The 12,413-nt window shown below is 41.3% G+C and overlaps 1 protein-coding gene across 5 annotated transcripts in view; it reads right to left on the reverse strand.

Moving 5' to 3' along the window:
* Positions 1-12,413, reverse strand: part of NXPH1 (neurexophilin 1) — a 406,633-nt gene that overhangs the window by 319,283 nt on the left and 74,937 nt on the right. The window lies entirely within an intron of this gene.

The following is a 12,413-nucleotide window of genomic DNA, read 5'->3' on the forward strand; positions in this document are numbered from 1 at the left end:
TCTTCCCTTTCATCACTTTAAGTATATCATGCCACTCCCTTCTGGCTTGTAGAGTTTCTCCTGAGAAATCAGCTGTTAACCTATGGGAGTTCCCTTGTATGTTATTTGTCATTTTTCCCTTGCTGCTTTCAATAATTTTTCTTTGTCTCTAATTTTTGCCAGTTTGATTACCATGTGTCTTGGCGTGTTTCTCCTTGGACTTATTCTGTATGGGACTCTCTGCCCTTCCTGGACTTGGGTGGCTATTTCCTTTCCCATGTTAGGGAAGTTTTCAACTATAATCTCTTCAAATATTTTCTCGGGTCCTTTCTCTCTCTCTTCTCCTTCTGGTACCCCTATAATGCGAATGTTGTTGCATTTAATGCTGTCCCAGAGGTCTCTTAGGCTGTCTTCAGCTCTTTTCATTCTTTTTTCTTTATTCTGTTCCACAGCAGTGAATTCCACCATTCTGTCTTCCAGGTCACTTATCCGTTCTTCTGCCTCAGTTATTCTGTTATTGATTCCTTCTAGTGTAGTTTTCATTTCAATTATTGTATTGTTCATCTCTGTTTGTTTGTTCTTTAATTCTTCTAGGTCTTTGTGAAACATTTCTTGCTTCTTCTTGAAGAAGCTTCTTCTTGCCTCCATTGTTTTTCCAAGGTCCTGGATCATCTTCACTATCATTATTCTGAATTCTTTTTCTGGAAGGTTGCCTATCTCCACTTCATTTAGTTGTTTTTCTGGGGATTTATCTTGTTCCTTCATCTGATACATAGCTCTCTGCCTTTTCATCTTGTCTATCTTTCTGTGAATGTGGTTTTTGTTCCACAGGCTGCAGGATTGTAGTTCTTGCTTCTGCTGTCTGCCGTCTGGTGGATGAGAGCTCCTTCCTTTTTAAGTCTAAATAACCTTCCATTATATGTACATACCACATCTTGTTTGTCCACTCGTCCGCTGATGAACACTGAGTTACTTCCACCTTTTGGCTATTGTGAATAATGCTGCTATAAACATGGATATACAAATATCTCTTCAAGACCCTGCTTTCAATTCTTCTGGGTATATGCCCAAAGTGGAATTGCTGGACCGTATGGTAATTCTATTTACAATTTATTAAGGAATCATCATACTGTGCTTCCACAGCAGCTGCACCATTTTACATTATCACCAACAGTGCACAAGTATTCCAATTTCTCCACATACTTGACAATGCTTGTTTTCTGGTTTTGTGGTTTTGGGTTTTAATAGTAGCCATCCTAAGCGATGTGAGGTTTTATTTTTGTACCATCAAACTGCAAAAATCCATTGTGCATGAGACTCGAAGTTCCCTCACTTGGGTCAACCACAAATCTCCTGTGTTTTAGCGTCTTTACAAAATTGGGATATTCCTTCTCCTTCTCATCTTACAGAATAAAAGCAAACATGGTTGCTCCATCCTCATGAGAGGAATGATACATACAACTGAGATTACTTCTAAAGAAATGGCAAGATATTCCTAGGAGTGCAGAGGAATAAGAGGAAAACAAGGAGAACAATGTAAAGGAATTAGAAGTTCATGGGAAACTGAGCAGGAGCTATGAATAATCAGACAGAGAAACTCACGGTGTGTGAAGCTCACACCTGCCTTAAGGTGAGTAGCCAACAGCAAAAAGCAAAACACCCTGGAGAAAAGAAGTTCACTCCTTCTGTTCCTTGATTATGGCATGCCTGCTCCAGCCTGAGAGCCCTTGCACAGCAGTTACCTCTGATGCAAAGTTCTTCCTCCCATTATCTGTGTAGATAACTTCCTCCTCTCCCTTAAGTCTTTAATCGACTGTCATCTTCTCTTTAAACCAACTTCAATCATCCTATTTATATTTGTAACCCCCTTCAACCCCTGGTATGCTTGGTTCCCTCTTACCCACTTTTAACTTTCATTTCTCTCATAGCTTTTATCAACTTCCAGCACACTTTGTGATTTACTTATCACATAGTGATTTACTGCTTATTGCCTCTTCCCTTCCCTAGAATGTAAGCTTCACAAGGGCAGGAATCTTTGTCTGTTTTATTCATTGACGTACCTTAAAATCGTAGAATAATGCTTAGCCCATAGTAAGTGTTCAATGAATATTTGTTGAATAAAAGGAGAGGAGAAATATGTGAAAAGGAGGGAGAAACAAAAAAAATAGAGTAATATGTTCCTGGTGCTTCAATAATGACGCCCAAAGCTCCTAAAGTGAAAAAAAAAAAAAAGGGAGAAATGTGGCTTTATTAAGCATATGTGCTAAAATTGCTCAGGATGTCACAGTCTGAGCTACCCCTGAAAGCAAGGTCTTGAGCACAGTCTATGGCCCAGGGAGCAGCAGTGAGGGACCAATGAGAGTGAAACAGAGAAACAGGAAAGAACAATACAAAGATGCATTACTGAGTTTGTCACTGCTGTAGGTGACTCATGCTTGATCCTCCTGTGACCTTTTAAGGAGCCTTAGGAAATGTCAGAACTGCCCACCCCAGAGACACAAGAGAGACTGATGCACCTTATCCATTAGCTTCTGTCTCCAGTGGTCAAGGATAACTCCACCTCCAGAGCTTGGGTGGAGGTCAAGCTCTTGGCACTAGAGGCAGGAAGCATGATATATGCAGCCTGTGAGGTGAGGTACCACCAGATGACCCCTGTGAGAAGCTTCCTGAACAACGCACAGAGCTAGTCACTGAAGCCTGGCTAAGAGTAAAGAGGATGTAAAGTGGTTCAGAGGAGTGTCTTATACAGGTGTCCAGCACACACTTGAGTCACTCTTCCTGACCACATTTTGAATCTTTCCTTAGCTCAACACCTCCCAAATATTTAATGCTTCAATATCTTACATTGGCCCTACCTTGAAACCTACCTCAAGGAAGAGAATGAAAAGGAGATTGAGATGTGTATGGTTTCCAAAGGAGAAAGAAGGTATGGGGAGGGCCAATCAGAAGATAATTTGCCAGTGGGCTAGGAACACCCTAAAGAAGGCAGCAACTGACCCCAAAATGAACTAAAATGACTGTCACCTTAAATGCTCTAAGAGACTCAATCCAGAGATCAATGAGTATGACAGATACTTTATGAACAAGTCTTTAAATATTTCTGGAGGGCTGGCAATATGGCAACCCTCACTAATGCCAGTGAGGCCAGAAGCAGACTGAGAGAACTTGGCGTTGGGCGGAGCTGTGGCAGGAGAGGGCTGTGGCAAACCACGTGCTCCTGACTCTCACTAGGAAGTGGGGAGAAATCACTGTGCATGTTTTGGGCCAATAATAACTCCTCATTGATTGCCATTCAGGGTCAGAGATTAGCCCTTTCAGTCAGTGGCGGGGCCCATTGTACAGGGTGTAGGAATGCAAAGATCCTGAAGGGAAACATCCATTTACTCATTCAAAGTCCAACAAGAACAAGGGAGCAGAGGAAGTAATCGAGGCAGAAGGAGTAAGTGGTTGAGACTTGGAGAAATCTGGCAGGTCAAGGTCAATGGAGATGAGAGATTTGGCTCCTCAGAAGGGTTTAGGTAAAAAAATAAAGAAGGGTGAAAGGAGGTGGGATGTAAGAAACAAATGGGATTTTTAACTAGTAGAACTGAAAATAGTAGAGAAGAAATGGATGAAGTAAATCAAACTAACATAGACAGTGAGAAGCATGCATGTGCACACATGCAGAGCAGAAACCATAGACACACTTGCTGCCCTCAAGCCTTGCCTACCCAGGTGTTAGTCCTTGCAGGAAGCCCTGCCCAGTGCACCCAGGCTGAGCTGGCATCTCTCCTGTGTGCTTCCCCCATCATAGCCCTCCTCATGTGGCATGCAATTGACTATTTACTTGTCTGTGTCCCGCCTCAGAGTGTTAATTGCTTGAAAGCAGGGACTTTGGCTCTTCTTTGTATCAGTGTCTAATTCAAAGAAGATTCTCAGAGATTCTCAGAGAATGAATCAACTATTCTTCCCATGAAATGGAGGTATGAAAACAAGTCCAGAAAAGTCAAACACAGAGTGAAATCGTTGGGGTTACAGATGAAACAAAACATACAAAAATATGAAATTCTTATTTTAAAAAAATACAGATTCTTTGCTTTCATACCAAGAGATTCTGACTCAAACTTCCTGGCTATCTCTCCAATTACAGTTCCAGATTTAGAAAGAAACAGCTCTTCCAGGAAATTCTTGCCATCAAGCATTTTCTTCAAATTCTGAGTAAACACTACTATTATTTTCAGCTTTCAATCAAGAGTAAGAGAAGAATGAAGAAGGTTCAGACACACAAAGATTTCTTGGTGACTTCAGTGATTCTGACACAGTAGTGGGTTTGACAGGAACCAAATGAATGTGCACTTCTACAAGCCCTCCTAGAACTTTCAATACAGGTGATCCATGGGCCACACTGTGGAAAAGCTACTGGGTAAACTGCAGACAGCAAACCCTATCCTGACCAATGCTCTTACAGTGATAATGATGTCCAAGGGCACACAATTATCATCAAGAATTTTCATCAGTAAGCGTGTTCTCCTGAGGCAGGAGAGGCCAGTAAACACTGTGATCACATGCAGGGCTGTCTGTGTTCATGCCCAAGAGGCAGAGAAGAGAAAGCAGGCACATCCCTGAGGCACTGCTGAAACAAATGGACATGATAGGCTGGAAACAGTGCTTGAGAGTTCCTCACAATGCGAAGTGTGTTTAAGTTCTTCGGAGAAAAGTTTAATAGTCAACAGCAACAAAAAATCAAATATGTCTAATAAGGAACTTGTATTCATTTTCTTGGAAACACTGAGGAGCTGTCTGTCCTAAGATGGGAGGGACCGGAGGGTGGAGATGCACTGGAGAAAAGGAGAACATAATGAACAAGCAGAAGCAAAACAGAACAAGACTGTGGAGATGCACTGGAGAAAAGGAGAACATAATGAACAAGCAGAAGCAAAACAGAACAAGACTCCAGAGGGGAGCCAGTGCTTTTGGCCTGGAGAGTTTCACTGATGGATTTTATAAAGGCCCCTGACAGTTAAGTAAACCTTGCACGTAGGTTTAAGAGCAATGCCCCAGTCCACCATACAAGGATGAACAAAGACTGAGTAAAACAGAGTTATGAAAAAGTCTAGAAATGAAAAGCCTTCCTGCTACTGAGTCCAGTCGGCATCTCCACCCATTGCTGTGTCTTCCATGACATTGTACATAGAGCATATTTTATAAATAAACATATTTATATATTGAAGCATTTAACTTTTATTTTCAATGTTTAGACTTACATAAAAGTCACAATAATAGTACCGAAAGGCATGATATAACCTTCACCCAGCTTCCCCTAATGTTATCATCTTATATAAGCACAGTGCAATTCTCAAACCCAGGAATAAACATCGATATTATATTATTAGCTAATCTAGTGACCTTATTCAAATCTCACCAGTGTTCCTACTAATAGCCCTTTTCTGGTCCAGGACCCACTTGAGGACCACACTTTGTGTTTAATTGTCCTGTCTCTTTACTCTCCTCTAGCCTGGGACAGTACCTGAGTCTTTGTCTTTTTTATAACCTTGACACTTTAGAGGGCCACTTCTCTTGTAGAATATCTGGTTGGGTTTGACATTCTCTCATAATCAGACTGAGGTTATGTATTTTGGGCAGGAATACCACAGAAGTGAGACTATCCATTTCTCACCGATGTATTCTTAAGGGATTTGAGAAGAAAGCAGAGAAATCAAAACAGGAATGAGGGAAATGTTAAGGTTTTTTTTAAAAGATAAAAAGGTGATGTTTTCAAGAAAGAATAATAGACTGCTGACAGAAAGTAAACGTCTTAGGTCAGTGGGAGTAAGGACACAGTGAAACAGTCACTCAAACATTGCTGGAGTGAGAATAAATTGGTACAAAAATTTTAAAAAGCATTTTGACAGATATATCACATATCCTAAAAATTTTTATAAAACCTTTGACACCAAAACTTTACTTCTGAAACTCTATCCTAGGAAATAAGTGGAAACTTTGCTATTTATCAGTGCCGTTTAAAATAGAAAGAAAATCAAAGAAAAATAACTGAACATCATTATAGTAAACAATTGGGATTTTTTGCTACACAACATCTGAACATCCTTCTGATTTAGTAAAGGGAGATCCCAAGAGGCAAAGAATTTAGGGCCCTGATTCCCACTATGGAAGACAATCAAGGCATGTAACAGCAACGCAGGCTCGACCAATCATATACTTACACCTGGAGTTTTGAATACTGAGGGAGGGATGCAAACAACCAGAGGCAGTCAGAAATCAGCAACAATTGAGGATGTTTATCCTGTAAATTACTGAATCACAACATCATTTGAATTCATATGTTCACCATGTGTCATATGTAAAAATTAGGACAGTCATTGGGAAGTAATTGGACTTTGAGAACTATCCTGAGGATGTATGATGCTATGGACTGAATTGTGTCCCTCTAAAAGTGCTATGTTGAAGCTCCCCAATGTGAAGGTATTTGGAGACGGGGCCTTTGGGTGGTAATGAAGTTTAGATGAAGCCATGAGGGTGGGGCCCTCATCATGGTATTAGTGCCCTCAGGGAGCAATCTCTCTTTCTCTCTCCTTCTCACTCTCTCTCCCCCATGTGTGGACACAGTGAGAAGGCAGCTGTCTATAATCCAGGAAGAGAGCCCTCACCTGGGAACTGTATTAGCTGCCACCACCTTGATTTGGATTTCCAAGCCTCCAGAACTGTGAAAAATAAATTCCTGTGATTTAAGCCACTCAGTTGATGGTATTTTGTTTTGTCAGCCCAAGCTGAGTAAAACATATGGGAAGATTTGGAGAACTTTATATACTTTGAACCTTCAACTGCCACCCTTGTCTGATGAAGCTGCCCCTAATATACTTGAAGACCCTCTAGTAACCTCATATGAAGAAATTGCTTTGCAAGGAAAAATCAGTTCTCTTTATCCTTCACTTCTCTTCACCAATAGTCTGATAACTAGAGTCAGATCCCAGAATGTCTTGGGAACACAATGACAAAGTCAATCACTTGTGGAGAAGGCTTATACACCAATGGAATTGCTGGAATCTACAAAAATCTTGGGAATATGTGTAGAAATGAATTCTAAAGATGCTCAAACAAGTGTACACAGCATGAGTACATTCACCAGAGATTCTGGATTTGATAAACTAATTCAAGTTGCTACAAGTGGGTTTAACTGGTGTTTGGATGATTTTCCCAAAACCTAGACATAACAGTGGACAGCACAAAATGAAGTCAAGATGCCATTAAAAAAAAAAAAAGCACCCTTAAAATAAACAGGAAGATATACAAGAGTTCACGAAATAATACTGGAATGGATTAATCATAGGCAACTCATCAACCATCTACCCTCTAACTATATCCTTCAAGGGGATCTGACACTTCATTCACCCAGGCCTTGAGAAATACACTGGTGAGAAGAGGGCTAGTATCTCTGAAAAGCACTCAGGTGGTTTTGCCTAAGGCCAGGACACTGGTGGGAGACACTGCAGTGCAATGGGCTCCCTGACTTCCAAGAGGATGGGAGGATCCTGAGATGACCGAGGCTCTGGGGTGCCACTGAACTGCCCCACACAGGATGAGAGTGGCTGCCAGAAACAAAAAGGAAGGTCAGGGCGAACATCAGAGTGTTGTCTTGCAGGGCTCTTTGGCAGAGAACACTGACCATGAAGTTCATAGCACCAAAATCTACAAGCAGATGACCAAAGCTCTTCTTGATTTGTATAACTGGCAGGTCTCCAGGCTGGTAAATAAGAGCCTAACCTGAGCATAAAGTATCGACAATCACAATACCTCACAGATGAAGAGCTCCTTAACTGAAGGGGGAGTGGGAGATTTTTTGAGGAGGACTTTGCAACAATACCAGACTTTATTGTGAAAGTTCCCCCAGCCTTCAAAGGAGAACAGAAATGTGAGGAGTCCTTACACCTGTTTTCTAAAGCTTCTGGTTCCAGGTTGCCCTCAACACAGTAAAGGGCTATTTGGTTATACCACCCACTTCCTGATTATACCCAATCTTGTGAGCAGCATTTCTGAAGAGGCACAATGAGAAAGTTATGCCACAATATGGGGGATTCTGTAAATAACATAAGCTAACTAGATCTTTTCTGGCTGGGAAGAAAAAGATTCTGCTCTCAGTGGAAAATATTTAATTTGTCTTTGGAAACACATCCTGCAACTAAGTGGAAAGCTCTGTCGTGCTTGTAAAGATGATGCCAAGTGCACAATCCGTAGAATGAAACCTCTACAATTTACCCATAACAAAGCAAAGGGAAGACAGGGCTTCTGACTTCTGGAGACCTTTTCTGGCTACACACACACACACACACACACACACACACACACACACACACATGCACACACAAAACCAGAGAAATGCTGTGCTTCCAGACTAAAATATAATAAAAATCCTACTACCAGGAAATGTAAAAAGAAGTTGTTTGCAATTAGCAGTGAGAATCCTCTCAATGTAAAAAGCACATGCCAGTTGGCCTACATACCTAACTAAGATAAGATGGATGAAATTGTGTCTTTACTCTGTGTCAGTCATAAAACTGAAATAGCATAAAATGCACTGCTTGATTGGAAAATGGGAAAATACAAAAAAGACCCCTTGAGAGCCTCATCTGTCAGTCTTTCCTTGTCCTCTGGGAGAGAGAAGTTTAAATTCTCATACAGCTTTTAGAGAATACTTAACAAATGCAGTCAGAAAATAAAGCAGACGCTGGTGGCAAGGATAATAGTATGAATAAACTGGAACTATTACAGAATTTTATACTGTGTCCACCCATGAACTATTACTTCAATTATTTTAAAATATGCAGTCCATATAAATTCTCAGGTGCATTCTCAGGCACCTTGCAAATTGCTGTCTAAAGATAGTACATAACAGGTTAAATCTTGAGAAATTCTTTTTCATTTTACCGATGTTACCGTGCAACCTAATTATAAAATTTCCCCATTTAAGGGGAAAAAAGATTCCAAAAGAAAAAAGAAAAAGGAAAGATTTTTAAAGTTCCACAGATTGGACATCGTTTAGCAGATTAAGGAATAAAAACTGTTAGAAAAATTTTAATATTATGGTAACTGTGTACACAATGGTGCTAAAGAAAAAGAATTACAGAAGGCTGTCAAGGTCATAAAAATTAATTAGAGACTTTACTTACGTAAGATATTACCTATCTAGGCAGATATGACAAAGAAATTGTTATGGAGTAGTGTGTGTGTTTGTGTGTGTTCAAACTCACTGCTCACAGAAAGACAAGCCCAGGGATGAAATATACGCACATCACACACATTTTGGGGTTGCATGGTTTTTCTTACTCTCAAGGAAATGCAGCTTTACTGAACTCAGTGCCACGGAGATAGGAAGTAGGTTTCTACTACATCGAGTAAGGGGGGAAAAAAAGAGAGGGAGAGAGAAAGGTGAAAGACTTGAAGAGAAGAAAGTGTAGTTATATGGCAATACCATTCGGCCTCAGAAGCAATGAGCCTATTTCTAAAACAAAATAGATTATTGCTTCTCTTGTGCAAAATCTTAAAGGAGCCTCCTGAATGTTTCTTCCAAGCCCATTGTTTATCACTTTCCCCACAGGAGGTGTATTGGTGGCAATGTAATTGCAATCGTTTTTTCTTCCCATTCATTTCATATTCCCCCCTCCCCACACACACACCTTCGCCTTCCAAGTCCTAAAGTTGTTCAGGTTAAAATCCCGCTTCATATTTACCAGAGTTCTCGCTTGTGGGCACGTGGATATGTGTTAAATAGGGTGGGAGGGGTGTCGGGAAAATCTAGAAACCTAGTTGAAATTGCCTCATAGAGACATAATCTTTAACAGGTGACCAAATTAGGTCCTCCTAACCCTGTCTGCCTTGGTGCCACACGAGAGCGCCCTGAGCTAGCACTGAGGCTCGTCCAGCGCCAGACAGAGAGGAGATGTGCGCGGGGAACAAGGGGCTGGAGCGCTGGTTCCCAACTGCGGGTGACAGGTTGCTGACGGGCTGCAGACTGACACGAAGCTGGAAAAGACAGAGGGGGACCTGCTAATGAGCCATTGTTTGCACCGGAAATGGGTACCCAGTACAGAGACCGGAAGGAAAGGTCAGTGGGGGGAATGCGTGACTGACGACGAGCGCCAAGGAGAGGCCTGTGCAGGCCGCCAGGAGCAGCGGGGCGCTGGCAGCGTGGAGATGCCAGTTCGGCTCCTGCAAAGAGCGGCGCCCGTAGGCCGGGCTCAGGGTTCCCGGACCGGTGCGCAAGCTGGCCGCTCCCCGAAGCACCAGGCCAACGTCTGCAGGCCCCCGGAGCCCTGTTTAAGGACTCAGCGCAGCTCCTGGGCGTTGCTCAGTTTCGCTGAGAGCCCGCAGCGGCGGTGGGGGGTTGTAGGGGGAAATAGCGTTCTGATAACCTGGGTGTCGAGGATTAAGCTGTGGCTGACGCTTCCTGGTGGGGGGTGGGGGGGTGGTGGCTGTGAGGAATCCAGGGACGTGGGGGCGCTCGGGACTCCCAGGAAAGCCCCGCAGGCCCCCCAGATTCAAGCTATAGGTAAAACCTAGAGGGTAAAAGCTAGAGGAAGCTCACCGATGAGGAAAACTGAAATGACTCCCAGGTCTGTTTGAGGGTATTTTAATTTAGATTATGAAAGGAAGAGTACCTGAGGTCTGAGACCCTCCTTTGAGGGCAAACACCTGAGATACATATCTGAACAAAAGTGTTCACAGTCCAAGGCTGAAACATCAATGGGATTCAGACTAGAAGACCCTGTGTCCTCTACTCCATGTCACACTGTCCCTACCTGCTCTTCCACTTTGGTTACTTTGCACCTGTGAGGGAGTGAAATGGCAAACAGGTCTCCCAGCCTTCTCTTTGTGTGTCTGTTCTTGATAGACATCAAAGCCAACATGATTAGAAACAGCCTGACAGCTCTATCAAGACAAAAGAAACAATTCTTAACGGGCTCAAGGTATTGAAAACAACTCAGCTTGTCAAATAATCTATTTCAGACAGCATTCTAGAAAACACAATTTTTTAAAACCACATTATGAGACTCTTAGATATCAGCATATATGGAATGAAGGCTGCATTTTTAAAAAGTCCTTTACAAATCCCTTTTCTTCTAATGCACTCTGAGTCAATTCCATAAAGTTGGCCTGTTACACTTAAATTCTTTCAAATACCAGCACTCTAACAAAGGCTTCTATTGAAGACCTGCATGACTTGTTAAGAACTATCACCATAAAAATATTATCTCGTGGTCTTTGATATTTTCTAAAGTAAAAGAGCAATTAGAATGTAACTCTGGTTTGAGGTTAACTGCATTCCAATCCAATTAGCTTTATAAATTAATAGCTGTTTGTATCTTAACAGTAGGTGATGTTTAATTAGTCAGTTTATTGTTTCCAGTCTTAGTTCAGAATTTCACATTCTGAAGAGTTAGAGAGTTTTAACTGAGTGTATGAACATTCATCTAGAAAACTGTTTATGCTCAAACTTCTGTCAGAACACTGTGGTACATTAAGATTCCCAGGTGTAACAAAATTACAATATTCTATCTCCAGAATTTATAGTATTTATGGTAGGAACCGCAAACAAGCTGCCTATGGTACTCCAGGCCTGCAGATACATTGTTGTTTATCTTTTCTTCTTTTCTTTAATTTTTTCTTTTCCTTTCTTTTCTTTTCATTTCATTTTCTTTCTTTCTTTCTTTCTTTTTCTCTTTCCAGGACCATATATATATTTTATATATATATATATACACACACACATATATATATATATATCTGTATCATATATATATATATATATATATATATATATATATATATATATATATATATGATTACTTGGCATCAAATCAAGTAAATTCAGGCAGATCCCATATTCAGAACAGGAGAAGCAGTGGAGTCCCTATGAATGAACCAGCTGCTCTCCCCTTCTTTTCCATCCTTGCTAGGCCTATGCCATTTACTTGCTTGAACTGTCAGGCCGCTGTGTGTAGTTTTCACATTTGCCACTCCTCAAGGCCTTGCAGTGTTGGTCTGACCTGAAGGCTATATCTTTCTTAGAATTTTCCACATATTTGCAGTAGAGATTCTGTAAGTGGGTTGTGCAATAACTCTCTCCCTTTTTCTCACCAAGTGCTCTGGGAATAATATCCGTTCACCAAATATTAGGACGTAAAAGGAATTAAGACCAACAGCAGCAAATGCTTTAGTGCCAATAGACATCAAAATACCTACACATTGCCTATGTTTGGGGCTAAACATTTAAGGGTAGAAGGTGTTATCAAAAGGAAGAGGAGGAAAAAATGACATCTAGAAAAGAAGGCAAAAAATGAGTGAGTGAGAAGGAGAAAGAGAGGAGAAGCAAACTCAAGGAGGGAAAGACACTCCATCCTGTTCCTCTGGTAGAGAAACACCTACAGGGCTACCCACAG

Source organism: Balaenoptera borealis (genome assembly GCF_965194805.1).
Source record: "Balaenoptera borealis genome assembly, chromosome: 7".
Taxonomy (NCBI): domain Eukaryota; kingdom Metazoa; phylum Chordata; class Mammalia; order Artiodactyla; family Balaenopteridae; genus Balaenoptera; species Balaenoptera borealis.